Raw genomic sequence first — 25,839 nt, forward strand, 5'->3', positions numbered from 1 at the left:
TGGACTATATTTTGAAAAAAATATGAACAAATTCCTGACCCCACAAATAACCCAGAGATGCATTTTAAATAAAAGCACACATTCTACTCATGTAAAAACACACTGATTCCCGGATCGTCCGTGGGCCAGATTGAGAAGATGATTGGACCGCATCTGGCCCCCTGGCCTCAGGTTGCCTACCCTTGTCTTAGGGGGTGCTCTTGCTTCCTGCCCACTGTGGGGAGCTCTGTTTCCAGGGCTTTCTCCCAGGTGTCACATGGATCAGGGCTGTGACATGGGGGGGTGGCTTCTCAGCAGGGGGATGAACAGCAGCCCAACTATCTGGAAGGCAGCCGACAGAAGGGGCCTGGGCCAGCCAAGGTGCCGCTGTTAGCAGAGGTCCCACTGCAGAGAACAGATACCTCCAAGGCTATGATGCAGGTGTGGTTTTGCCAAAGGCCACCCTAGCAGCTCCAGTGGTCTTTGTGTTGCAAGCTCAAGGACCTCCTTTTTGGACCCAAAAACATTACCTGCTTATGCCAGGGAGGAGCTCTAGGTTGCACCTGTGTTGCCGCTGGATTATGAATCAAGCGAATATCATTCTTCTTGAACCCCTCACTTCTGTAGGAGGTCCATTCAAGAGCAATGAGTGTTCCGTAAAAAACAGAGATTCATAACATCGAGACTGACTTTGAACACCATGTTATGACATTTCAAGATTATTAGCTTGATTTCGTAACATTCCTCTGCAGTCTTCATGTACTTTGTCTCCTCCCCAACCCCCCAAGGTACCCAAGGCTGCTTGGTATTTTGCTGCAGAAATGCATCCAAAGGCTTTACAGCATCTCCGCCGTCTGCAGGAAGGATTTTCCACTTATCTGCCTGCAATGGTGTAGCAGCTTTGCTAGGGGGTGGATTCTGAAGTATCACTTAACATCAATCCATTTCCTCGAGATTCTTGATAACATGGTTTGTATTTCACCACTAATAAATAGGCCTGCAGGAATGTCAAACAGGAGCCTCTCTATTGCCCTCTCTCCCTCCCTCCCTCCCTCTCTCCCTCCCTCTCTCTTTCTCTTGGCTGAACAATCCCTTCACAATTTGGATGGCTTTGAGTGGACATTTTGCTTTTTCTTCTGACTTGAGCCTCTGGATTCTGGGGGTTCAGTTTGGAGGACTCGCCCTGTTGCTCCCCAAGGTTTGGCCACTTGTTACAGTGGCGCCTGCACCGCTGCTTCAGTGTGGCACGAACCTCTGACATGCTCATCGTATAGCTACCATTGTAGAGGAGTTTCAGCTGGGAATTTTGGTCGTAGAACCAAAGGAGAGACCTTTTCCCCGACCAACATTTGCTGGTTGTTTCACCCACTTTGAATCCCAAGCTGCAGGACTCAGCCAATTTAAACAACTTGCAGCTCATCCACACTGGAGTTTAATGTGGATTTGGAGCTACTTGTGTGTTTATTTTTTTGTGGCATTCTCCTCAGCCCCCACGAAATGCAGTGTTTTTTGATCTGATAAAGGAAGAAAATCCAATATAAAACTGCATGTTACCTGACTGTGGAGTGCATTGTGTGGATGATCACCCTCCCCCTATGTGTGGCAGGGTTTCACTGGGTGCCGTCTACTGCCACAACTCCTATTTCCATTTTGTTTCCAGCAGCCAAAAAGGTTTTTTTCCGCTGTTCGTTGCTGAAGCCACATTTGCAGTGTGCCAATTTTAAAAGCAGTTCTGCACAAAATTGCTCTTGCACAAGGCAGCTGTATTCAAAATAAAATAAAGTGTGTCCTTGCAGGTACAGGAAGTGAGAAGGGAAATAGGCAGGAAAGGAAGCAGCAGCCTTTCATGTAAGCAATTCCAAAACCTTGACTGGCTTGGAATCTCTCTCTCTCTCTAACACACATATATAATCTGGTATATCAAAAAACCTGGTTTTAATTTTTTTAAAAAGGTGTGCATGCACAGGTAAACAAATGCCTGCTTGCCTGCCCATAATGGACCTCAGGTTTCTGAAGCACAAGTATTTTTGTTATTATTCACTTTTCTTTTGTGCAAATCTAGTAGACTGAAAAACTTTTATTTTGAACCATTTATTATTTTTAAAGGTTTGCATGCATAGATAAACAAACACTTGCATGCATGCCCACAACAGACCTCAGCTTACTGGAATTTATAGTGGATGGGGGGGGGAGAACGGACAGAAAGCAGCAAGACTACATCTCATCAAGCAGCGCCCACTCCTGTGGACGGGAAACATCAATACAGATTTTGGAGGAATAAAATTGAAAGTGTGTGGACTAAGACACACAAGTACAGAGACAAAAACAGCTACCCATGGATGCCTTAGTAGGGAAACAGTCTCAGTCCCTTTTTTTGTTGTTTTTTTTTAACCCAGTCAAGCTCTTCCAAGTTGACTTTACTATGTAGAGAACCATTCACAGTCCGCCCCGGTTTGAATAAAAACCCGTCCCTCATCCTTGCAAATGAACCAAAACAGTGCTCAAGAGCGATGTGCCGCCTTAAGCCATTTGACAGCTGTTGAAACCACAAAGAGACAATAAGGGGAGGTAGGGGAGGTCAGTCTCATTGTCTCAAGAAAGGGGCCAAGGGAGTTGTATGGCTCAGCCCCCAGCCAGGGGTTGGTGGTTGGTCAGGCTGGCCTGGTGAAGAGGCTGGTTGGTCAAGAGCATGGGCCCAGGAGGGGCGCAAAAATTGCACCTCTCCACTCTGGCTTGGAGTAGCTGGGAGCCTGCCCATCTGCATGCTCCCGAGGCCACTCCTCCACTGATCCTGGGCGGCTGGCCGAGGCATGCAGGCTCCTCTGGGTACCTCGTTGGAGAAACCCAGTTCCTGGCATGTGCCATTGCAGCTGTTAGAAGTGCAAGAACCCAGTGGGGCTCCAAGGGTGCAAGGGACTGGGAGGGGTGCATAATCTGGCAGCCTTGCCCCGATTTGTGGGACTTCAAGATAGCACACAAGCCAGTTTCGTTCAGGGTTCAGGAATAATCCGATGGGATGCAGCCAATAATAAGCTTTTCATGGACGGTCTTCCGTGTCCAGAGACAGTCTATCTGTGAATACCAGATGCTGGTGACAAAGAGGCTTGTGATCTTCCAGGTGCATCATTGGAAAGCAGGTGCCTCATCCTGATCCAGAAGCGTAGTTATGGATGCTCATAGCTATTTCTAGCTTGAATTTGGCCCACTGCACAGCGTGTCCTCGCAGGCAAGCAATCTATATCCTCTATGTAAAAACAAAACAAAAACCCTCTTCCCTTTGGGTGGCAAGCAAAGGCTCCCTCCTGCTGCAGCCCCTGGGAGGGTGTGGCTCGCAAGCCACAGGGAGGTGCATTTCCCTGTGCTGCGATTGGCTGCCCGACAAGGCAGGTCAGAGGAGAACAGATTCACAAGTGAAAAGACAATTCTTGACAAGCAAGACCCAGGCACATATTGGGCTTTTCTTTCTCTGGGGAATTCAAGAGATGAAATGTCAAATGAAACAAGCCCTTTTTAATTTCTTAGATTACATCCAGCTTTTAATAATGTGGCGCCCTGGAAATGAGAACAGATAATATTTGCCTTGTAAAACAGAGCAGCCGGGTTCCTGTCAGAAGGCAAATCGCCTCCCCAGGCTTTGTTGTGGGTTTCAGCTGACAAGTTTGCGGATGCTCTGGTTTGTAAGCTAATGGGATCCAGATGTCTATCCAGTGAGGCAACTTTTGCACCGTTGTTCCTCCTACCCCCTCCTGCAGGAGGGACAGCTGTGGCCACAAAGATTCTTGACTCTTTCTCCACATTTCTGAGCATTTCAGATCACTTTTAAGCTCCTTCCTTCCTTCTTTCCTTCCTTCCTTCTGTATGGTGCTTAAAAAGGAGAAAGGAAAGCACAAGACAGCCATTTGTAATGCAGATGAGCATTCTGACCAGTTTCAGGCTTTAGATTTGCATCACAAACTCTGACTGAAGGAATAACTGCTTTAAGGCTCCCAGGATCACTGGTGGCTTGTACAAGTAACACATGGTGATGCACTGAAGGTGCATGAACTTCTTTCTCTGATTAAAATGAGTGGGTCTTGAGAGCTCTTCCCTTTGGCTGCATTGTGCCCCCCTCTGCCACTCTGGCTTCCTTGTAGCATACACAGACACAGGGCAAGGCCAAAGGTATCACTGGGGGCCAAACAGCATGCAAGAGAGGCCTGCTGCTCTGCCCTTTCTCAAATGAGGCTCAAAGTGCCCTCTCTGCTGCTCACAGCACTTTGGCCCCATGGCCCTTTGCATCTCAGCTGAAATACCAGAAGTGGGTCTAGCTGGGAGAAAAGTTCCCAGAGCGCAGGACTGGGGACAGAAATGGATGAGATGAAAGTATGGGTCTGAACCCCCACCCCCTGGCCCTTTAAACAGCACCCTCCCACCCAAAAACATACACACCTGCTTTCAACCTGCACTTGAAGACCTGGCCTTGTCCCTCTCAAGGGTTGTTTGGGCCTGATCCTAGCTGGAGTTCCACATGGAGCCTGGGAAATTGTCCCTCCAGCAAGAGGACGGAGATGGGAGCTGCCTGAGTTCCAACTGCCCAGCTTCCTAGAGGAGTCTGCTTTCTTTCTTTCACTCTTGGAGAAACCTGTTACTCAGTGGGCAATAAAACTGAAAATAAAGATCAGAGCCAGTGGAAATGTCATAATGGCAGGGGGTAGAAGCATTAGACGTTGCCCATAAAATGTGAGAGATTTAGACGTTTGCACCCCATTATTGCGCCAGAGGTCGGCTTTCTTTCTTTCTCCACCCCCCTTCTTCTCCTTCACCTTTTCCTGGTGGCAGGCTGCTTCTGCTACCCCCCCTTCTGACGCACCCCTTTCCATTTACTGCCCATAGTGATAGATTTATATTTTTGCTATGCTGCCCTCCCCATTTTTTGGAACTTAATCAGCAGCATATATTCTCCCTAACTCTGTTCCCAAACCACAGAACCACCTGGGTTAGATTCCCTCCTGCCTGCCCACCCTCACCCCTGTTAACACTTGAAGGGTACTATTGGTCTGATTTGTACATGTGACATTTAGGTGGATTTAGCCTACAACAGGTTCATATTTTAGATAGCTCTATTTTCCCCCAGCCCCCTTTGCGATGGCCTCCACCCTCCACCAAACATTTTATCCTTTGCTGTTGTCCAGCAAACCTTCTCCTTCACCCCATTTCACTGAAGGAGATTGCCTTGCCTGAGAGGAGGTAAGCCCAAATTCACAAATCCACAGTGAAATGAGTCTTTTGTAGGTTCTGCCTAGAGAGAAGTTGAAATAATAATAATAATTATTATTATTATTATTATTATTATTATTATTATTATTTTATTATTTATACCCCGCCCATCTGGCTGGGTTTCCCCAGCCACTCTGGGCAGCTTCCAACCAAATATTAAAAACAATACAGCATCAGACATTAAAAACTTCCCTAAACAGGGCTGCCTCGTAATAGTTAGGGAGAAGGCACCAAACACCCTTTTCAATAAAAAACCTATTTATGGGTCAAAAAATTTAAAGTGTCCATGATACAAAACCCAAATGTTTGGGACTGAGCCAAAAAATTAGATTCAGATTAAAAAAACAAACAAAAATTCAGATTCAGTGCAAATTCATGTTTTCTTTTTAGTGTGGGAATATCTACAACCAGTGCTTTTTTTCTAAAAAAAATGTTTAGGGATAGTCTCATTTTGACTCAAGAAAATCACCATTTTATAGTTCAAATCAGGAAAAAAAATACAGTAAATGGACAAAAGTACAAAGATTCATAAAATGTTTAGGGGTATGTGTACCCCTGTGCCCCCCCCCCCGAAAAAAGCACTGTCCACAACCAAATCCTAACCATTGCATGGGGCAGCCAGGTGGATGTGACTTGGCTCTATCATAATCACATCACTGTGAAAACAGATGGGTAGTTTTAGGGTTTCTTTCCTTCCTTCAAGTTCAGCACAACTTTTATTCCTTTTAAAACATTTTCACCACAACCTATTTCCCACTCTCCCACACACACACTCAATTTGCAATTGAAATAACGCGAGACTCTTCCGAGAGAAGTTGAAGATATTAACTATGAAATTCTGAAACAAGAGCTATATCGTCGGCTTCCCATGAAATGAGAAATATGTTCTCTTCAGCCAACTACATTTGACAGGAGGCTTTTGAAATTAACTCTATGCTCAGATGATCACTTTCCTACTATAATTATCAAGTGCAGTAATTCATAATAGGAGGTGTGTGAGTACATCATGCTTTCTTCAACACATAACACACATCTCCACCACCAATTCAGAAAGCAAAAGGGCCCACTTAAAACAAGCAGCCTCTCCAAGGGCATGTGTGTGTTTGTGTGTGCATGCGCCAGTGAGTAAGGTTTGCATTCTCATTCTCTCCAGACAAACCATCTGCTTACATATGGATGAAGTCACTTTTTGAAACACCTTTCCTCCACCTCTCTGGAGAACAATAATCACATATTCTCCCCGCTTTCGGACATGTCTGGGGAAGGCAGAAAAATGGATGGCAGGCAGGCAAAAGTCCCACTGGTGGAGAGCTCCACAATAGGCCCTTGGAAGTAACTGAAGATAACTTGTATTTTGAGTCTCAACTTCAGGCATGGTCAGGAGGGAGAGAAGTTAATGTTGTGATGATATCACACGAGCCCCTGTTACATATCCATGGGTCTAGGCCCAGGGGATATTCCTCTGGCTTTTCTTTCTTTGGGTCTCTCCTCTAATTCTTGCTCAAGGCTATTGAAGCAATTGGCTCTAAGCTCCATGAAATTTGTTTTTATGGTCTTCTAGTTGTGTTTGCTCCGATCTGAATTTTCTGCGTGTGCAATTGCCACATGAGCACCTGTACCCCTGTGTTGTTTCGGTTTTGATAGTCACAATTACAGTGGTACCTCGGGTTACATACGCTTCAGGTTACATACGCTTTAGGTTACAGACTCCGCTAACCCAGAAATATTACCTTGGGTTAAGAACTTTGCTTCAGGATGAGAACAGAAATTGTGCTCCGGCAGTGTGGTGGCAGCAGGAGGCCCCATTAGCTAAAGTGGTGCTTCAGGTTAAGAACAGTTTCAGCTTAAGAATGGACCTCCGAAACAAATTAAGTACTTAACCAGAGGTACCACTGTATTCCATCATTTGGTGTTCACACGAGAAGGTGGAGGCCAGGGTTGCTAACAGGGAAGTAAAAGGGGTACATATGTACTAAGGCCCATGCCAGCAGGGGGGTTCATACTCATAGCATTCCTTAGGGGGTGAAATAGGTAAATTGGAAATTTCTAAAGGAAGTTATAAATCAAAATGTGGAGATGGCTCTAAGGCTTTGGTACTTGACAGACATCGCCATTGCTAAGCAGTCTTAATGTTGATATTACAACCCACACCCTTTTTTCCTGGCCTGCTTGTCATCACTGGGCTGTTATTTATTAATATACTTTAACCATAAAGCAAAAATAGAAAATTATTATACACCTTACAGCTGCAGCAAGTTAAAATGCCTAGGAGGTGCTCTGGACCCCTAGGGAGCTGCTGCCCTTCAGTGTAGACAACATGGAGTTGGATGAACCTATTTGTTTGACTTGGTCTAAGACAGCCCCTCATGTTCCTCCAGACTCAACTACAGCATCTCCTGCCTGCCTGCTCATATCTGCTCCATCCACATGCATCTATTCTCCCTTACAGAGGCAGCTTCAGTTCTGACTGTGGGCTTCACTGTTATTCTCCTTTGGACTGTCCTTAACACAATCAATAAAAACAGGAATGAAAACAATTTCAAGAAGGCCTCCTCAACATGGAACAGCCCAGCCAGAGAAGGAGAGCCTTAAGTAATTGACTGACAAAGTGAGTGAAATTCAGGTGCCCAGAAACAAGGTTTCCATTTTGGAAGAAGTGGGACCACAGGAAATGACTCTTCTGCCATGAAAACATCCAAGTCTTTTCCCTTTCATGCCTTGGCCTGAAAATGGTACCAAATGAGGAGTGGCTATTAAATGGATCTACATGTAAGCATTCCAAACAAATTTCTTATCTTCTCATCTGAGAAATGGGTTGCTTTTCTCAGCTTTTTATGATTCCATGTTATGATGTGCCTGCTCCCAGGGGGAAGGCAATTTCTCTTTTCTAGAGCAGATATTATAGCCATAGCCTTAAAAAAAAAGCCTTTAAAAACTGGTGCTGTCTTTTGCAGAGGGAGGATGGCACACTGGTACCCAAAGGCTTTACACATTATACTCCAAGACAGAAACGGGAAAGGAAGGGAGCGATGGAGAAATAGAGCTGTTTTTGGTGCATTTAAGTGCTATTTATCAGAGGAGAATTGAAAGCAATACTATTAAGCACTTTTTTTGTTAACTTGAAGAAGTAAAAGGGGGAGATTGGCCAGTCCTGTTCTGCCTTTTTGTTAACCAGGCAAAGTAAAGAAATAGCCACAAAACCTTTAGAAGCATTCAAGTACCTTACTGACTTTCATCAGATGTTTGCTGCAAAAAAGAAAAAAAAGGGAGGGGGAATCGTTCTATCTTTTTATTTTTGCTTTGCTTTAATCTTATTTGATGATGTCTCAACAGGCTGGGGCATGCTTTCTCGGATGGCAATTTCACCGCACCATATGTGTCTCTCACAAGATAGCAGAGTGAAATGAGTCTTGGCAGGAAGAGAACTAAACATATCGACAAAGAAAAGGAAAAAAAATTATTTACTTAACTCCCTCTTGCCTGCCTGCATTTCCTTCCCTTCAGCTGCTTCTGCTCCCAGTCAGCCGGGTAAAGATACAGGCCTGGCTACAGCTTTGCTTTGCAGCCATCTTTGTTAGTTTTAATCCCAAACACTTGCCACAAGGCAGCATATCAGCTCGACTGAGGAGAGCTTGCTCTGTCCCAGAATACCCAGGAGGCAGTTGAGCACAATCCGGCCCTACAGCACCTCTTTGTTGCCACCCTTCCCAGTAATGAGTCTTTTCCCCCAGAATCCTTCTCTATCCCTAACCTCTGGAATACATGAGAGGTACTCTGGAAAACTCTGAGGTGCTTGGTTTGCTGTCCGTTTCCCAGATGTAAAAACTAGACCGCCTAAATCAGTCAGTTACAGATTTCTCAGAGTCCGAACATTCTAAGGAAGAGCTCCTGTTATACCATAGTAGCCAAAGACCATGTCCTCTGGTCTTGTGATGTTGTTCGTGAGGAGAGTCTTCCTTGAGGCTGCCTGTGATGGCGCTTTACTCTGAAGTGCATCAATCACCCAGTGGGGTCCTTAATTTCTGCTTCCAGCTCTCAGCAGACAGGGGGTTAATGGAGCGCGTGCGCTAAGGCGGGGGTGGTGCAAGGTCACTCAGATCTGCTTGTGCCTCACACTTGCAAGGGCTTTGAAAAGTGGAATTCATTTCTGTTTACAGCCATGTCACAGCCGTTTGTATCATACGTACCAGTATTTGTATGAGCTGGATATTTAGGAAGCAAATCGAGGCTCACTCGTGCATTTGTAGGAGAATTCTGTAAAGGGCCGAGTATTTTCCAAGCTAGATTTATCCACAACATATAGGAAAACCTTGACTAGGCCTATAATTAAAAGTACTCATCTTTTTCTTTTCTAACCATGTGAAACAATGGATGATCTTCAAGGAATCCCATCTCAATTAGCAAATGAGTGTTTCACTAGCACTTAGAAGCTACAGAGTGCCTCAGGACGATGGCAAAGGACCAAGAAACCTGGGATGTGCTTTGCAGTGGTTTTGAAAACCCTTGAAAGCTTTACGGATATTTATAGCAGTCTTGGGTGTGGCAAGAAAGACCATTGGGGGCTCAGGGCTGCTGCTGGATGCAGACAGGCTGGAGAAATGCCTCTTTGAGCAGGTAAATTTAATAATAATAATCTTTGCTAGGAGGGCAGCCCTTTGTCGCTTTCCCAAATAAGGTTCTTAAAAATTCATTTATGCAACATTTAGGCTTTCCACTTTTCTTCATTACAGAAAGTAATATTACTTTTCTCTGAGTTATTTCTAAACTCAGACATAGCTTTTTCCATGCCTGACATTTAAGCAGTCGCACATTACCTACTCCAGGGTGCCTGAAAGCAACTTTCCCCAACCTAGCATCATATGGTCATTCTGTTTTGGCGTGCTGGAGTTTGTAGTCCAAAATCTCTGGAAGGAACCAGGTTGGGAAAGGCTATCTTAAATGATTGTCTAGTGTCACCTTGCAGAACCTGGTGCAGTTGTATGTGTAAGCGTGACTAAAAACCTTTCCGAAATTCACTCAGATTGCAAAGAGTGTTTTTCTTGCATTGGTTTGGCAGTGTTCTATGTGCTATCAGAGCACTCAAAGTGCATTATGTTGGGAGCGAAAGAGATGTGACAAGCAATGAAACAAAACAGAAAATGCCCAGTTTCCACGAGTGCTAATAAATCTCAGGAAAAAGCCACTTCCAGAAATGAACTCGAATGTACACAATCCCATTGTACTATTTACCCTCTGTATCTGATCCCTGCCACAAAGTTCCCAGAGTTCAAGAAGGTGCCTTGGCTTGAAGCTTGTTCCATGGGCCTGAAACGGGGCTGCAGGATGAGGGCATTTGTAAGTGCCACCTGTGCCACTTGGACAAATTCTATCTGCCTGGCACATCTGCAGGGGGACACAGTGCCCAGATTTTATATATCTGTATGGGGGTATAAGTTAAAGTCACTTTCATTTTGGAGAGGAGGCAACTTATGAACATTTTAAATAGTAATGCACTTAAGAAAACCTGGCAATATATATTTTGTATTTTTACTCTAAGAAGAGAGAAATTCCATTATTTGCTGTGAATGAATCCTTCAGGTTTGTTATGCCAGGGTGTAAAATGTGCTTTTAGGCAAAAAAATTATCTCTAAACAGTGACAAGTACAGTGGTAGCAACTTTGTACTCTGTTAATGATTGCTCGACGTAAAGATTTATCTGTATTATCTCCTGCTGTGCAGTTCCTTGGACATCATAGGGAACTGTAATGTACAAAAGCGGGAGAGGTTGGTTTTTTTTGGGAGGGGGGGTCCTGCTGCAGAGTCACAGCTTGTTGGATCGCTGAGGTTGCCGGATTTTACCCTACAAAGAGATGACTTTACAAAAGGGTCTTCCGATCTAGTGGGGCTGCGTTTGTTCTTTCTGTTCCTGATCGCCCCCGCCCCGTGCGCGCTCCGCCTGCCTCTGGCTTTTCCTTTTCCTATGATAAAGTTCTTAATCACCTGTTCTCTCTGCAAAAGGCTGCATGGGTACACAGAGAGACAGACAGACATCAGCCATGTGAATGGGAATGCATTAGCCCAGAGGAACAATTCGCTGGGGAGAGGGCGGGATTAGGGGGTGCTTTGCTTTGCCTATCAGCCTGATTATCATTCGCATTGCAGGATAAAAGCGTCGGAAGTGATGATGCCATCGAAGAGGCATTACCAGATTCTTGGTTCGAGACATTTGCGAAAGTGAGAGAGATCACTTTGCAAAGTGCTGGAACTTGAATGGCAGGCATGAAAGGTTTCTTTCCGCTGGGGGTGCATTCCTTGGAAAGCCACAGCCCTCTCTCTCTACAGGGCAGGGAAAGGCAACACCTTCCCTTCCGAGCACTTTAATAGCCACACACTCTTGCGGTGTGATACCCCCACACGTCTGCCAAGCACATGGTTACGGCAGCCTGTGCGTTTGTTTCTGAGTGTTCAGTGGACCGGGGGGGGGACGACTGTTTGAGCCTTTCTTCCTTTCATTCAGCAAGGCAGAGTTCCCATGCTGAGGAGAGGCAGCTCTCAGGCTCTGAAAAATTGCTTCAAAACAAGGAAATGCAAAAGATTCGTGGAAAAACCCGGCTGCTGTCACTGGGGGAGGGGGGGCGACTTGCTGGTGTCCAGCGGTTTTCTGCTTGTTTTCGTCATTGCAACTTGACCCGTGGCTTAGGAGGAGGGAGCTCTGGCGAAAATGCGGAAAATAATGATTTGGATCGAGGCTGAGTTAGATGAACTTTGGTCTCATTGAAAAGTGGGGGATAAGTTGACCACAATTTACAGCACCGCTGATTCCAAGGGCTACGAAGCGCAACTAACCCAATGTAAATTGGGAGGGGGAGAATCACTAAATGAGACAGGAATGGGTTTTTTTGTGGGGTGGGGGGCTTGTCACAAATGTGACTGTCAACTAGCTGACCAGAGCGTTGCAATAGGGTGTGCTGGGTTTGGGATGGGGGAGGAAGAGGTGTTAACATTTCCCCAGTAACAAAATATTGCATGTTTTGAATTGTGGGGAAATGCCATTTCCTTGTCATCGCTGAGTAACCACGGTGCATTCAGCACACAAAAGGGGGGGAGAGGCACCATTGTGTCACGCTGAAAGTGGCTCATTTAAAACAGCCTAAATTTGAACAAGTTGGAAAGGTTACAAGCTGCCTCAGTGAGGACACGGCTGTTTCGTTAGTCAAAAGCTCTTCAGGTTTGACTGGGAGAGGGATGTTTAAATAATCAGAATTATTCTGACATTTTCTTTTGCCGTGCCACCATTAGTTACATGCTAGGTAAAAAATAATATCCTGCAGCTATTTATTCATGAAATATTTTAAATAAAGGCCAGCTTCATTTTCCAGTGAATTTTGCCAAATTCCTTAGCCATTTATTAGTGACTGTTTCTGCTAATTACTTAAATATTCGTTGCAAATCAATGTAATATTCATTACTTGGAGGGAAAATGTTTCAGAAGAGCTTTGCAAGAAATGACAATTTCTCCTAGTGTGGTCTCTGCAAAATTTGGTGTCATTTCCTGTATTAACACAGAATCAGTCAATTCTCCAGAGAGGAGGAGGCAAGGTGGTAAAACTAGGATAAAAGCTTGATAATTCAAGCAAGTACTCTGCAAAAAAAAAAAAAAAGTAGCATCCTTTTGGCTTGTGGAAAAATTGAAACAGCAAATCTTAGTGAGCACCTGGGAAGAATCTGTGCAAATACTAATATATCAGTACATGGATTAAAACACCAAAACGGTCAGATAGTCCCTGCTGCATTTTTATTATTATTTTGGACTAATTAGAGTATTGTATTTGTTCTGCTGTGCCGACGGCTATAAACGTCAACTTTTGTAATTGAAACAATTAGGATTTTAACATTTTAACTAATTCTCTCTTAGGCACTGCCTTGACATTATCGTGTCCCCCAAACCAGTTGATGGGTCTCAGATTTATTATTATTTTCTCCTCTGAAAGAATACCCACTCCTCCTTTTCCTCTTCCTCTCTTCACGCAGAATAGAAGCAACAGCCGCCAAAAGATACCCAAATGCCCGGCCTTGGATCTGGCTGGGGGAACGGAGATTGCTACGGCAAAGGCAGTTGTGTGTGTGGGGGGGGGAGCCGGCAGCTTCTGGAATTTGGCTGCGTTTGCAGCCGTGATTTCCAGGGGGCCTGTGCCAGCCACGTGGCTTTGCTTTGGCTCTGCCTAATCTCCAGTCCCGAGACATATAGTCACCCCCCCCCACCGGGGCAGGGGGCAGTCAGCAGCCATCTGTGCCATCCCAGGCAGGCCTCGTCCTGCAGCCACGTTCAAGTCCAGTGTCCGAGCTGTCCTGGGAAGTTTATCGTCCACTCCATCAAAGGGTCTAATGGTCAGGAGAGAGGTCTTGATGGGTCCCTGGTGACCCGGCATTAACAGAGTGGACTTGTTTAAGTGTTACGGAGGGTGTCTCCGAACGATCCCGACGCCAATCCCCGTTTCCTTCAATGAGCGCTCATTTGGGTCATGGCTCAATAGGACTCTCTCTCTCTCTCTGCTGACCTGGCCGAGCCTGGAAGGGCTCCTCCGGGGGCTGCCCTCCCCTCGGTGACCAGCAGACAGAAGGGCGGATCAATGCCCTCTGACAACAAACGAAACAATCGCCTCCCCCCTCCGCCCCCCCTCCCGCTCCTTCTGTCCAAGTAGCTTGGAAACGATCAAGATAAATGGTTGGGTCTGAACCTGGAGACTCCAGACCGAAGGAGCCCGAGGGCAGGCAAATCCAATTGGCTTTTGCATAACGAAAATGTGAGGTTTAGGGAGTCAATGTAGTGCAAGATTAATCCAGATTAAACTGTTTGGCGGCACTCACTCGGCTGTTCCCCCTTTTGTCCCCTGGAACGGCTGGGGGGGTGTTCTGTGTGTTCCTTCGGCTGCTCATCTGAATATGTGTGCTGTGTGTGTGTAAAGCAGAAAAGGTGTAGCAGGAGGTATTGAAACAGTAAACAATAACAATAATAACAATAATAACAATAATAATAATAATAATAATAATAATCACATTTTATTATTACCTTTTAACGGTGCGTTCAAATTTTTTCCCATTAAAAATAGTTATTTCTGTTCCCCCCTTTCCCTCCTTCTTTAAGAAATTACATTTAAAGTATTTTCCTTTCCTCCACCAGGATAGGAGCAGCTGTTTCCTTATGGAGAACTGTTCAAAGCATATACCTGTAAGTTTGTTCCTTGCTATTCCACACTGTAATAATAATTTCATTTCTCATACAAACATTATTAATTGTCAGATAGCTGTTTCAATTCTCTCTTGAATATTTTTGTTGCACAGTATTTATTTTCTATTTTGTTTTTTGCACCTAAATTTGAAAATAGAATATTTCCCTCCTCTGATCTCCTCTCTCTGCTGATCCTGCACATTTAATATTTTGGGTAAAATTCATACAAAAATGTAATCCCTTCTTGGCAAGGGGTTTCAAGAGATAATTGAAATACTTTTCTCTAAAAATGTATATATTCTGAAATAAAGTTTAAGACAGTACAGTATTAAGAAAAATAACTGCATGGAAGCCTTGTTTTAAATATGCTGACAGGCATCAAACATGTTTCTAACCCAACATCCTATGAGGAAAAAACGTGGAAATAAATTGCAGAGAAAAAGAGCCTAATAATTTTGATATTTAAGATAGTATTTTAGCAAATGTGCCATATATGAATTGGTTTGAATATGTGTGGGATCTCCCAGAGATATATGCATGGTTTAAATATTTCCTTTCTTAAGGTTCCTATATATTAATTTAGCTGTACACAAATCTGTTACAAATTTTCCTAAAGATGTTTAGAAAATGCTTAAATAGGATAATTATTTAGAACTCAATTAAATGGATTTTTAAATATAGAAATACAGTGGCATGTGTCTGTCTATTATCTATCTGCCATCTAACCAGCTAGTTCTAAAGTACTGGAAAGCAAAGAAAAACCAAGTTTAGACACAAAAGGATTTTCCCTCCTGAAAGATGGTTGCAAGGAGCTTTTACTTCCTTCTAGGTCTATCATTGTTGCTTTCTAGATTAGGTGTCCTGCATTTTCTTCTTCAAAAGAGTTGGTGCAATTAAGGTTTTTACAGAATGGGGTGCATTGGAGTGGGGGGTTTGTAAAGTATATGCCATGTATCTTGAAGCGGGGGGGGGGGATCTGATCAGTTGTTAGCAACCTGCATTTTTCTCTTATGAATATGAAATTCCTCCTCTTATGAATGAAGCATACAAGGGTCCACTTGAATATGGGTCTGCCTGTCATTTAAAGACCAGGGAACTAAAGTATGCTATCGTGCTGGCTTTACAATATAAAAGCCTCCCCTCCCACTGCCGCCACAATTCCTACATCTTTGCTGCTTATGTGAAACAGGTGCTTGCGACCCTACAGAGGGACCCCAATGGGTGCAGGTGCTTTGCCTGCCTTCAGCAGACAGCATGACCTATCCTGGGCAAGGGACAAAGTGCACATTTCAGGTGGGTTGCAGTACACAGGCAATAAAATAGCCCAAAGTAGTGATAGTCTCAAATTTGGTCCTAAACCAGGTTGTTAGTTGTTTTTTTTACAGGGTGAGGATTGGAAGCAATTCTCAAACAATTAGGAAAATATTAAAATGTGTTATGACGTATTTTCTAGGCGTGGGGTGAGATGGGGAAAGAAGCCACACACAGGGCCAGTTCACCCTCCCCAGGCCCACATCCTCTTGCCTTCCTGGCGACTGTGTGCCTCCACCGGGCTTCAGCAGAGAGCAGTACATTGACAACAGATTTCAGGGCATGGGGCAGCTTTAGGAATAAATCGGAGGAGGAGACCTGGAGCGCAGAAGCAGGAACTATGTACAGAAGGAAGCGAGGAGGGAGGGGAGGCTGCCTCCCATGAGCTCCCTGGGTTTTCTTTTCTCCTATTTGTTTTGATTAGCACTAAGAATGCCTCCTCACCCGCTGCAAATCAGACCCTTGCAAGGGGCTTAGATGGCAGTTCCCCCCTCCATTTAAAAAGGCTATATTGCACAAAACAGAGAGGGGATGAAGACAAGGGAACAAGGCAAGCAGCCTGTCAAGCAGATGCATGAAAGATGCAGGTTTTAGCATCACAATGTAGAATGCATTTTGCTTTTATGATTTGAATATGAAAAGCCCCCATTTTGCTCTCTCTCTGGCCAAACCTTTGGCCTCTCCTGGATTGTCTTCCCCCCAAAAGGAGGGGGGTTTTATATATTTTTTCCTGTGCCTTGCGTTAACAATGGAAATAGGGAGGAGGGGTGTGTGTGTGTGTGTGTGAAATGACAGAATGAGAGAGGAACACACAATAGGATGACCGTGACTTTGAACAAATAAATAAAACATGCGACTCTGGTGCTCTCTCTCTCTCCCCACCCCCCGCCCTGTTCCAACTGTGATTAAATTTGCTGTGGTCATTTCCCAAATGTCTGCCTGATGAAAATAGCACCCCTTGCCTTTTCTCACACCGTGGCTTTGAGGTAAGGCCCTTCCTGTGGCTCCCAATCTGCAGCCCTGCCAATCACACCCCCTTGCACAGACATGCATGCCTCTTTCATTAGCAGAAAATGCTTCACATTTGATTGCATCACCCCCACCCACCCCACCAGCCCCGTAACTCTAACTCGCCTCCCTTAATAAAGCAGCAGAGCCTCCTCGGCCTCTTGCCGCTCACTGTGCAGCTGTAATGGGGTTTCCTGAATGCCCCCCCTGCTCCCCACCCCCAGCTTCCCTGCAAACTGCCTGGTGTGCAATAGAAAAGAATACATTTTAATAAGCCTTGGGAGGAAGGGGGGAGAGAAAAGAAAAGAAAAGAAAAATGAGGTTTTGCTCTGCCGTCTTGTTCTTTGGAATAAGAGGAAGGTGGGCCCGTTGCAAGGCAGGGAGGGAGGGGGTATTTAATATTGCCAGAGATAATAACAACAATGTTAATATCCGGAATTTTCAATGTACCATAAGTACATTTTGTTTTTCCTTTCAGCACGATTTATAATTAAAGATTTTAATCTGGCTTCACATTGAGTTAATAAGCCCTTTGATTGATTAGGATTCATAAAATTGCCATTTCCCGCTGACGCTTTGTGTTTCGGGGGATGCTCTTTTGAAAAGCCGGGCGAAGGTGACAGGGAAGTGGCCTTTGTCTCCATCAGTTCCGGGAGCTCGGAGCCGCTTGCCTTCCGCCGGCCTCCCGGCAACATCTCCTCCTTGTGCAGACACAATTGGGGGAGCCACAGTTTTGCCATTTTGAAGGATGCTTAGAATGGGGAGGGGGACAACGGAGGAAGAGAGATCAGCATTTTGCACATCTGTGAAATCCTACATGTTACAGCAGCACTGTTCCCAAAAGAAAAGGATCCACACATGACAAAATGTGTTGTATGTGAGCTGCCTCCCACGGCCTCTTTCCTAACTGGCTTCTCTGTCCTTTGTCCACCTTCCTGCCCTCTCCTCTGAACCCCCTTCCATTTTATTTATTTATTTATTAGTGTTAGGGTGGCAGAGGGGTGATGCTCACCTAAAGAGACTACGAAATGCAACAGTCGGTATGAGGATGGGCTGCAGAAGGCACCTTAGAAAGAGCAGGCAACTGCACCGTGCGTGAGGGAGAGGGAGAAACGCGGCATCTGTATTGCAGAAGAAAAGATGCGGGGCTCGGTTTCCCTTTCCCCTCCTCGTCTTAATCAGGGCAAAAAGCGGCCCCGTTTAGACCGAGAGGAGCTGCACAATACGGACAGCGTGAGAGCAAATCCCCTTTGTGTTTGGTGCTCTGAAGGGACGCTCCATTGTTGAGCCCAGGGGCCTCTCGCAAGACCCGGCAGCAGTGCCCGGTTTGGAGCAAACGCTCGCTGGAGAAGACTCAGCTTGTCCCGCAATCAGTACAGGTCCCCCTCCTGCCTCCCTCACCCAAATTTGCTATACCCCATTTTCCTCCCATTCCCCCATTTATGATCACTTGGTCCTTTGGTGAATGAAATAATTCAGGGGTCAGAGGGGTCAGGGTGGCCAGCAGCTGAGGGGAATGTACGGAGGCCGCTGTCCGCCTGCCTGCCAGCTCCAGAACCTGGCTGGGATGAGGCTTAAATGCCACCGGAGGCAGGTTTTAGGGCTTTTGGCTTAGAACTGGATTGGTCTCAAGTGGAAAAATTACACACTTCCTCTCTCTGATTGCCAGAACATTAATATCGGCGCCTAAAGATTTCTGCTCAGATATTTTGCCTCGTCCGCCATCAGTGCCTTGGAGGGTTTTGTTTTGAGATATCTTGTACCGGCACAAATCGACAGTGATGAAAACCTTGCAATAACGCCGGCTTTTGCTTACAAATTGACAAAAATGTCCCCACCAATCCGCAGTAATTTCCTGCATCTCCATAACTGACCTCACGCATTCAGCATCCGAAGAGCTGATTGGTGGGGGTCTTAATGTGAATAATGAAGGACGCAATATTCGGTAGAAGCAGAAAAGGGGGAAGAAAAGGGGAAGGGGGTGGAGAGAATAGCACACACACGCACACGTGCAAATATAATTTCCCACTGATTAATAATCGTACCCAGCCTGACATATAATATACCTCGGCGCCATTACAGAATCGAAATAAATTTAAAGCAAATTCTCATCTTTCCCCCCCTAAAGCAGGTCATAGGCAATGACAGCTGAGCCAGAACAATCCCCGGTTCTCTGCTTTACAGCAGTGAAAGGTACCTTTGAATGGATGAGAGTCAGCATCTCTTTTTCTACCTTTAGTGCTGGCCGATCAATGCTTCATTAGGCCAAATTGTCTTTTACCCACGCAACCTTGAAAACAGACCCTTTAATTACCTGGGAGGAAGTCGGGGCCATTTGCTTGCTCTCTCTCTCCCTCACTTTCTTCTCTCTCATTCCTCCTCTCTCTTTTTCTCATTCTCTCTCTCTCCCTCTCCAGCAGTTGCAGAAGGCTCAGGGAAGTGGGGGTGGCTGGGTGGGGGTCACTTACATTTATTCACAGCCAGCCTGAGTACATCACTGCTTGATAGAGGAGCCGGAAGAAAAGAGAGTGGGGGCAGGGAGTTGTGGGGGAAGAGAGAGAGAGAGGAGTCATATCAGACCCTGAGGTGAGAGGGCAGGGGGTTCAAGTCCAGAGACTGCCGCTGCTGCTGCTACAAATGTATGGAGGGGCTCCATTGCGACAGCCAGCCAACCCGCCAGCCAACCAGGCCTCCTCCTGCCTGGCTTTGTGGCTCTGCAAGGGAGCTGTCCAGGTCCCGGAGCGGCTGCCCCTCCGTCCCAGCCAAGCAGCAGCGAAAGAGAGGCAGCCAGAAGCAGAAGCAGAAAAGCCCTTTTGGGGAGGGAGCTGGGTGGGGGACACGCCATCTGGAACGGCGTTTCAGCAAATGTAGCAATTTTGGTCCCAGCAAGGGCTGCAGAACAAAACGTGCCTAAATGCTCTCATTTATTAAGAACAGTTAAATAAAAACCCTCAGGAAAAAGAAGAAATCTTAATTCAAGGGATTACCTAGCCCATCGAGGGAGGGCACAGAGTATATATTCTGCAGGCGGGGATTTGTGCTGGCCTGATTTTGAAGGAAAATACTTGAATGAAGCCATAGCCTTTTGCAGGAGAAACGCCGGCGTGTGTCTGTCTTTCCAGGAGCCGACTTTGAACCTCGCCCTCCCCAGGCTAGCCTTCTTGGCAACCTGATTATTTAGGGTTTCAGGGCTCTCTGGCGTCCCAGGAACCCAGCCAGTCCACCACAGCCCATAATAATGGGAAGCTCATTTGATGACATCTCTCTCCCTCCTCCTCAGCATTCCTGCTGAACCACTGCTTGGCCTTTGCTGGTCCTTTAGCATTTGCCGCTTTTGATAAAATGATGGAGATATCCAAAAGCCCAGAAGGTAGAAGATAAAACATAAAAGGGTGTGTGCAGGAAATAAAAAGAAAAATGGGTGTTGTTGTTGCTACTAGTATTAGTAGCAGCAGCAGCAGCAGCAGCAGCAGCAGCTTAACAATTAATAACAACCACCACCACCACAACTACTTTAAAAAATATTATTATTGCCATCTCAAAGCAAATAATATATTGTGCATATTTTAATACTGATGCTTTGTGATGCTGTTATGCGATGCTGAAAAGTGAGGTTTCTCCCCCCTGCACCCGCCATCCCCTCCCAGGGCCTACTGGAGTTTCCTCATTCAGACTTGATATAAAAACTCCACCGATTAAAGGCTGGAGCTATGGGCAGATACCTATAGCTATTTGAGCCTGCTGTATAAAAATGAAAATGTGTAATAAAGCCCCCCTTTCACTTTCTTGCCTTCTCTCTCCCCACCCCCCGCCAGCTTACACAAACAGCCACAACACAGCTGTCACCCGCGCTGTGCAACCCCCCCTTGTGTACACCTTGGGCAGAGAAATTGACACACCAACACACACACCCCGCCACCCTGGAGCTGAGCGTCCCACGTTAAGACTGATCGGCAATAAATATCCGACCTCCCTAAATCCCATCATTTGGAAGTGATCAGGGGAGCCGCGCAGCACGGCGAGGGCTCTGCCTAATGAAGGGAGCCGTGTGATGTCATTGCATTAAGCTAAAATAACCACTGAACATGAGAACAAGAGAGATGGGCTGGCGGGGGGGGGGAGAGGCAGAGGGAGAGGCAGCGAAATAGGAGCAGGCATATTACAACTCATGTATGTGGATCACACAGCCAGATTGTGAGCAATCCCTGCGCTCTAAGTATCTTCTTAGCAGCAAAGCGCGAGGGAGGCGAGGGAGCCAGGAGCCAGCCACTGGGAGAGCGCTCCCCTCCATGCGCTGGGCCAGGGTGTCAGAGGGCGTGTGAGTGCATTTTTCATTTCTTAGCCTTTATATGGTCTGCCAAACAAATGGGATTAGAGCGATATTTACATGTGTTTGAGTAACTGTGCTGTGTATTTTTTTTCATCCTGGAGACAAGCAGGCATAACCACAGAGATAGGCGCTCTCTCCTCCTAGACGCGTTGCACATGTGCGTAAATAAGAGAGGCTGTGTGGAAATGCCTGTCCATAGGCTGACAGGACGTAGGTGAGATGGGGCAGCAGCTGCCCTCCCCACTCCTTCCGCACGGCTGGTTCATGCCCTCAAGTGGGGCAGGAGGGAGGGGCGGACAGGAGGTGGACGTGCCCTTTGGTGGGAAAGAAGTCTGGTCTTTGGGGTGTTTCTTCTGATGGAAGGGAAAGTTCTGTTCAAAATGGCAGCCTTTGCCTGACGCGCGTGAGACAAGTCTCTTTCATCTCTGAAGCCCATCCTTCATGGAGGTGCTGCTGCCGGCCATGGTTTAGATGTGCCCTTCTACATGTTTGTGTGCTTTATGGGCAGGTGATTCAGCCATGTGTGCACACTGACTGCATAGGTGTGAGATATGTACATGTTCTGTGGGGCCCACATTTTATTGAGTCTGGCCCTGTAGTCACTACAGGAAGACCAAGCCAGCAGACTCAGATTCAGGGCTTGGATTGAGCCAGTCAACATAAGGACTTTTTCTGAAGTTTTGGTGACAGGCAGTTTCAGGCCCTCATTCTCACGTTCCTGAGGCTTGTTAGAGACAAGACTTTCTAAGTGCAAAGAGTAGAGGGGCTGAATGCCCAAAGAGACAAAGCAGCACCCCAGGGCACATTACAGGCCTGCAGAAATGCCAGCTTCTAGAGTGGCTGTTGCTTTTCAAAAATACACTAAGGGTATATATAAAATTCACTAAGGGGCATGGCGCCCCAAACATTGGGAAACAAAAGTTGTAAATGTATGCTTGATTTTTGGGAGTTGGAGTGGGCTGGAGGATGGGAATGGACAACCACTGTTATGTTGGTGGGGGAGAGAAACAGAGAGAGAGAGAGAGAGAGAGAGAGAGAGAGAGAGAGAGAGAGAGAGAGCGCTGTGTAGCCAAGCTGCAAAGCTGAGAGCAGGCCAGTCATTTTCAGATTTGTACTGAACTTCTTCTGCTGCCGTTCTGCAACCTTTGCTGTCCAAAAGGATGGGGCTGTTGTGAATGGTCGCATCCTCCTTCCCTCCTGTTTCTGATGCATTTGCCCTCAAGAACACCAGAACGGGGCATACAGTTTCTGAAATGATACCTGGGTTGTGGGGTGAGGCGGCTGTTTCTCTGGTGCTGTCTGCAGGATGAAACCCATCCCATGCTGTCCTTGCATCCTCCTTGCAGTTGTGAGATTCATCCTCTGCTCTTGCCTCTCCATCATTAACACCTGCTGGAGCCCCAGCCAGTCCCATCACCTGCCGGTGTGGCTGGGGGCAGGCTGCCTGGGAACCATCGTGCAGCATCACCAGCTAAGGTCAGGGCAACTGCCTGCGCTGATGCTACTGCCTCCTTTTATGGTTTGTGTTATCGAGGAAACCGGAGAAAGCTCCGGCTTTTGATATTTTGACCCACGGTGTTGCTCGCACACTGCCTTGTGGTTTAGAGATTTAAAGAAATGGGATTGGGTGGAGGGGAGAGAGAGAAGAGTTTGCCTTAGGTGATAAACAGCAGTGTAAGGCCAGAGGCTTTATGAGGAATTGAAGGCAGGCGGGGGTGGGGGTGGGAAGAGCCGAATGCTCTGGGGGGCTTTCTTTTTATGCAGTAAAATCAGCATTATCGAGAGTAACCAGAGAAAACGAGGAAGAGAAAGCGAGAGCATAGAACCCTTTTAATACGCCCACGCAGGCACACACCAAATATTTCCTTACACGTCTGCCTACACTTGTACCTCGAAGGGCAGGAAGATCAAGAAATCATTGATATGCGTACACAGATCCAGGCAAGGAACAGATGCAGTGCTGGATTCAGGACTAGCCAGCGGTTGATTTATAAAGAACAAAATCAGCTCGCCATCTCAAATCATTCTTCTCATAGTGGGGAGCCATGGGTGGGCACCCAAGGAGGAACATCCACCCACACCCACCCACCAGGGCTTGCACTAGTCAGGAAGACCCCTCACTCCTGCACGTGCTGTTGGGTGAATGTGGATGTCAGGGGGCAGGGGAGGCCAGAGGTGCAGCCCATTGCACCATTACTCGGTGGCTTTGTTTGTTGCCATTTGGGATTGCACCCATCTGCTCCACTCTATCTCCAACCCCACCCCAAATACAACATGCAACCGATGGTTCAGTTCGAACTGGGAGCCTTTTTCACCAAAGGGTAGCAGCTGTAACCAGGCTCCCTTCACACCTGCAGTAACACCCAATTAAAAGGCTGGAACAGAGGTGGCTGAGCTCTATATCTTTAGAATCACAAATTGTAGAGTTGGAAGGGACCACGAGGATCATCTAGTCTAACCCCCTGAAATACAAGAATCTTTTGCTCAACATGGGGAGATGTGATATTATCCAGACCCCCCTCTTCTGGTTTCAAGGAACCAAGTGCTCGGGTGCACCCATCAGCTTCCACACAAAACTGATTCAGTGTGTGAGTTCACACATTCACCAACATCGCTAGACTCCTCATAATTTGATTATTCAACATGTGCTGAGTGTTGGCTGAATGTGTGCGGTGATTCTACCCATAGACATTTTCTACAGTACTGGAGGTTACTTTAGGTTCTGGATGCCTCATTTGGATGTGCAAGTTGATACTTGAGGGTGTAGCCACCAAGTGACAAATGTGGGTGCGTGAACTGACCCAGCAATTCTCTTACTGCTCTTTCAACCTAACAAGGCGGGTGGCTGTACCAGGCCTGTCAACGATGCCTTTCGAGAAATGTCACATGGTGCCGCCTTTCTTCCTTGGCTTTGAGCAATTTATTATTGCTGTTTCTCGGATGTGTCATTCATTGCAAGTTACTCTTCTGTAGTCCACTGTGAAGCGGGGGGGGGGGGGGAGTAGCAGACCCAGCAGAACACAGGCAGAGAGGGATGTCCCGGTCCTTGCAAAGCAGAAATGAAGTATTGTTTACATCTGATATGTAGTTTTACAAGTAAAGCTGCTAAACCTGGCAAGGGAGGGAGGCCAACTGGTCTCCTGGCCTGCAGGAGGGGAAGGGAAGGGTGAGAGATCCCAGAGAGCCTGGGCCAGCCCTCCCCCTCCCCTTCTTTGGCCCAGCCACCTTTCCTCTCTAGCGCTTCTGTCTAATTAATGTAAGGCCTGCTCAGGCACACCGTCCCTCATTGGGCCTGTCACTCGTTTATCATGCGACCCCCCTAGCCTTGGGTAATGACCTTGAAAGAATATATCAGCCCACGGTGGCGGGAGTGAAGAATTAAAGTGTTTCTCTGAGTGCTTATGGTCATTGCTGACAATTTATATGACACAGCTGCCCTAAGCCGTCCACACTGGCCATGGCAGGGTAATCATTTTCCAGGCAGGAAAGGATTACTGACCGGACAGGTACTGCCCATGAGCCTCTGGCCAGCTGGGCTACTGCTGGTGGGGTGGAAGAAAGCAAAGACTCAGGGCCAGGAACAGACAAACTGGGAGGGAGGTGTTGCTGGATCAAGGGGAAGGAGGCACGTTTGGGCAGGATTGTGAGGATCCCACAAGCAGCTGGGCAGGGTGGCAGATGGAGGAGAATCCAGAGCAAGTTGCCGGGGTAAGAAGGAAGGAGCTATGTCTGAAGTGCCAAAGGGGAGGGCTTATGCAGAGGCAGCAGCCACTGATTCAGGGGCCTGGGCACTCCAGAATGCACAGCCAAGAAGCTCCAGATTGCAGGACTCAAGGGATCAGGGCGCTGGGTGCGATGGGGTGATTGCCATCTTGGCAGCAAGAGGCAGCAGTAAACAGACAGCAATACAGAGGATGCTGGCAAGTTAACTACTGGGGGGGGCAGGGGAAGGTCTCCAGCTTCATCAGTTTCCCTTGGGTCAAGGAATAAATGGGGAGAGTATTTCCTTTGAGAGAACAACACCACTGGACTGAGACTTAGCGCAGTCTGCTTTTCAATGGATTGACTAAAAATTACTGACCACATTCCAAGACAGAATTTGGTGCATTTCAACCACATCATTGCATGGGACTTAAGTATGCCAGCTGCTGTTCACTCCACTGGATTGCAGAGACTGCCTTTTGTTATTTAATTCATAGGAAATTTGTAACACAGTTTTTGAATGGCAATATTCTTGTGACGTCCTCTGGCAGTTTTCCCACCACCAAGCAAGGATTTAATTAAACAATTTTGGAAATACTTTGGAGTAGGGTGACTACAATTCTGGAGGTATTTCTGGAAAGAGTGTTTTGCAGACGACATTATTGGAGACCCCAAGGTGTAATACAGTAGAGTAGTTCTGTTTATTTTATGATGAATATTTATTATTAACATTTTTTAATTTTAAAAATTTAAAATTTTTTTAAAGGCAGCAATGCTCTTTTTAAGTGTTGTCTTTAATACACAGTACTTTTGCTTCTGCTTATCAGAAGTATATTTACAGAAACAGCTGTGTTGCTAAAAATGTTGAAACTCTCATACAGACACAGGTATTTAATTGATTGACTGATTGATTTCTATCCTGCCCTTCCTTCCAAAGTATCTCAGTACAGGAAAAATAAATAAAGATAAAAATAATACTATTTTAAATTTATTATATACATATATACATATATATATATATATATATATATATATATATACATAC

The 25,839-nt window shown here is 46.1% G+C and overlaps 1 long non-coding RNA gene across 1 annotated transcript in view; it reads left to right on the top strand.

Annotated features, from left to right (window-relative positions):
- Positions 1 to 8,665, top strand: part of LOC128419320 (uncharacterized) — a 63,382-nt gene extending 54,717 nt beyond the window's left edge. Inside the window, exons 2-3 of the long non-coding RNA XR_008331835.1 lie at positions 7,685 to 8,004; positions 8,569 to 8,665. This is a non-coding gene — a long non-coding RNA (uncharacterized LOC128419320). The remainder of the gene's footprint in view (positions 1 to 7,684; positions 8,005 to 8,568) is intronic.
- Positions 8,666 to 25,839: the final 17,174 nt, after the last annotated feature.

Source organism: Podarcis raffonei, chromosome 8, assembly GCF_027172205.1.
Source record: "Podarcis raffonei isolate rPodRaf1 chromosome 8, rPodRaf1.pri, whole genome shotgun sequence".
In the NCBI taxonomy this organism is placed as follows: Eukaryota; Metazoa; Chordata; class Lepidosauria; order Squamata; family Lacertidae; genus Podarcis; species Podarcis raffonei.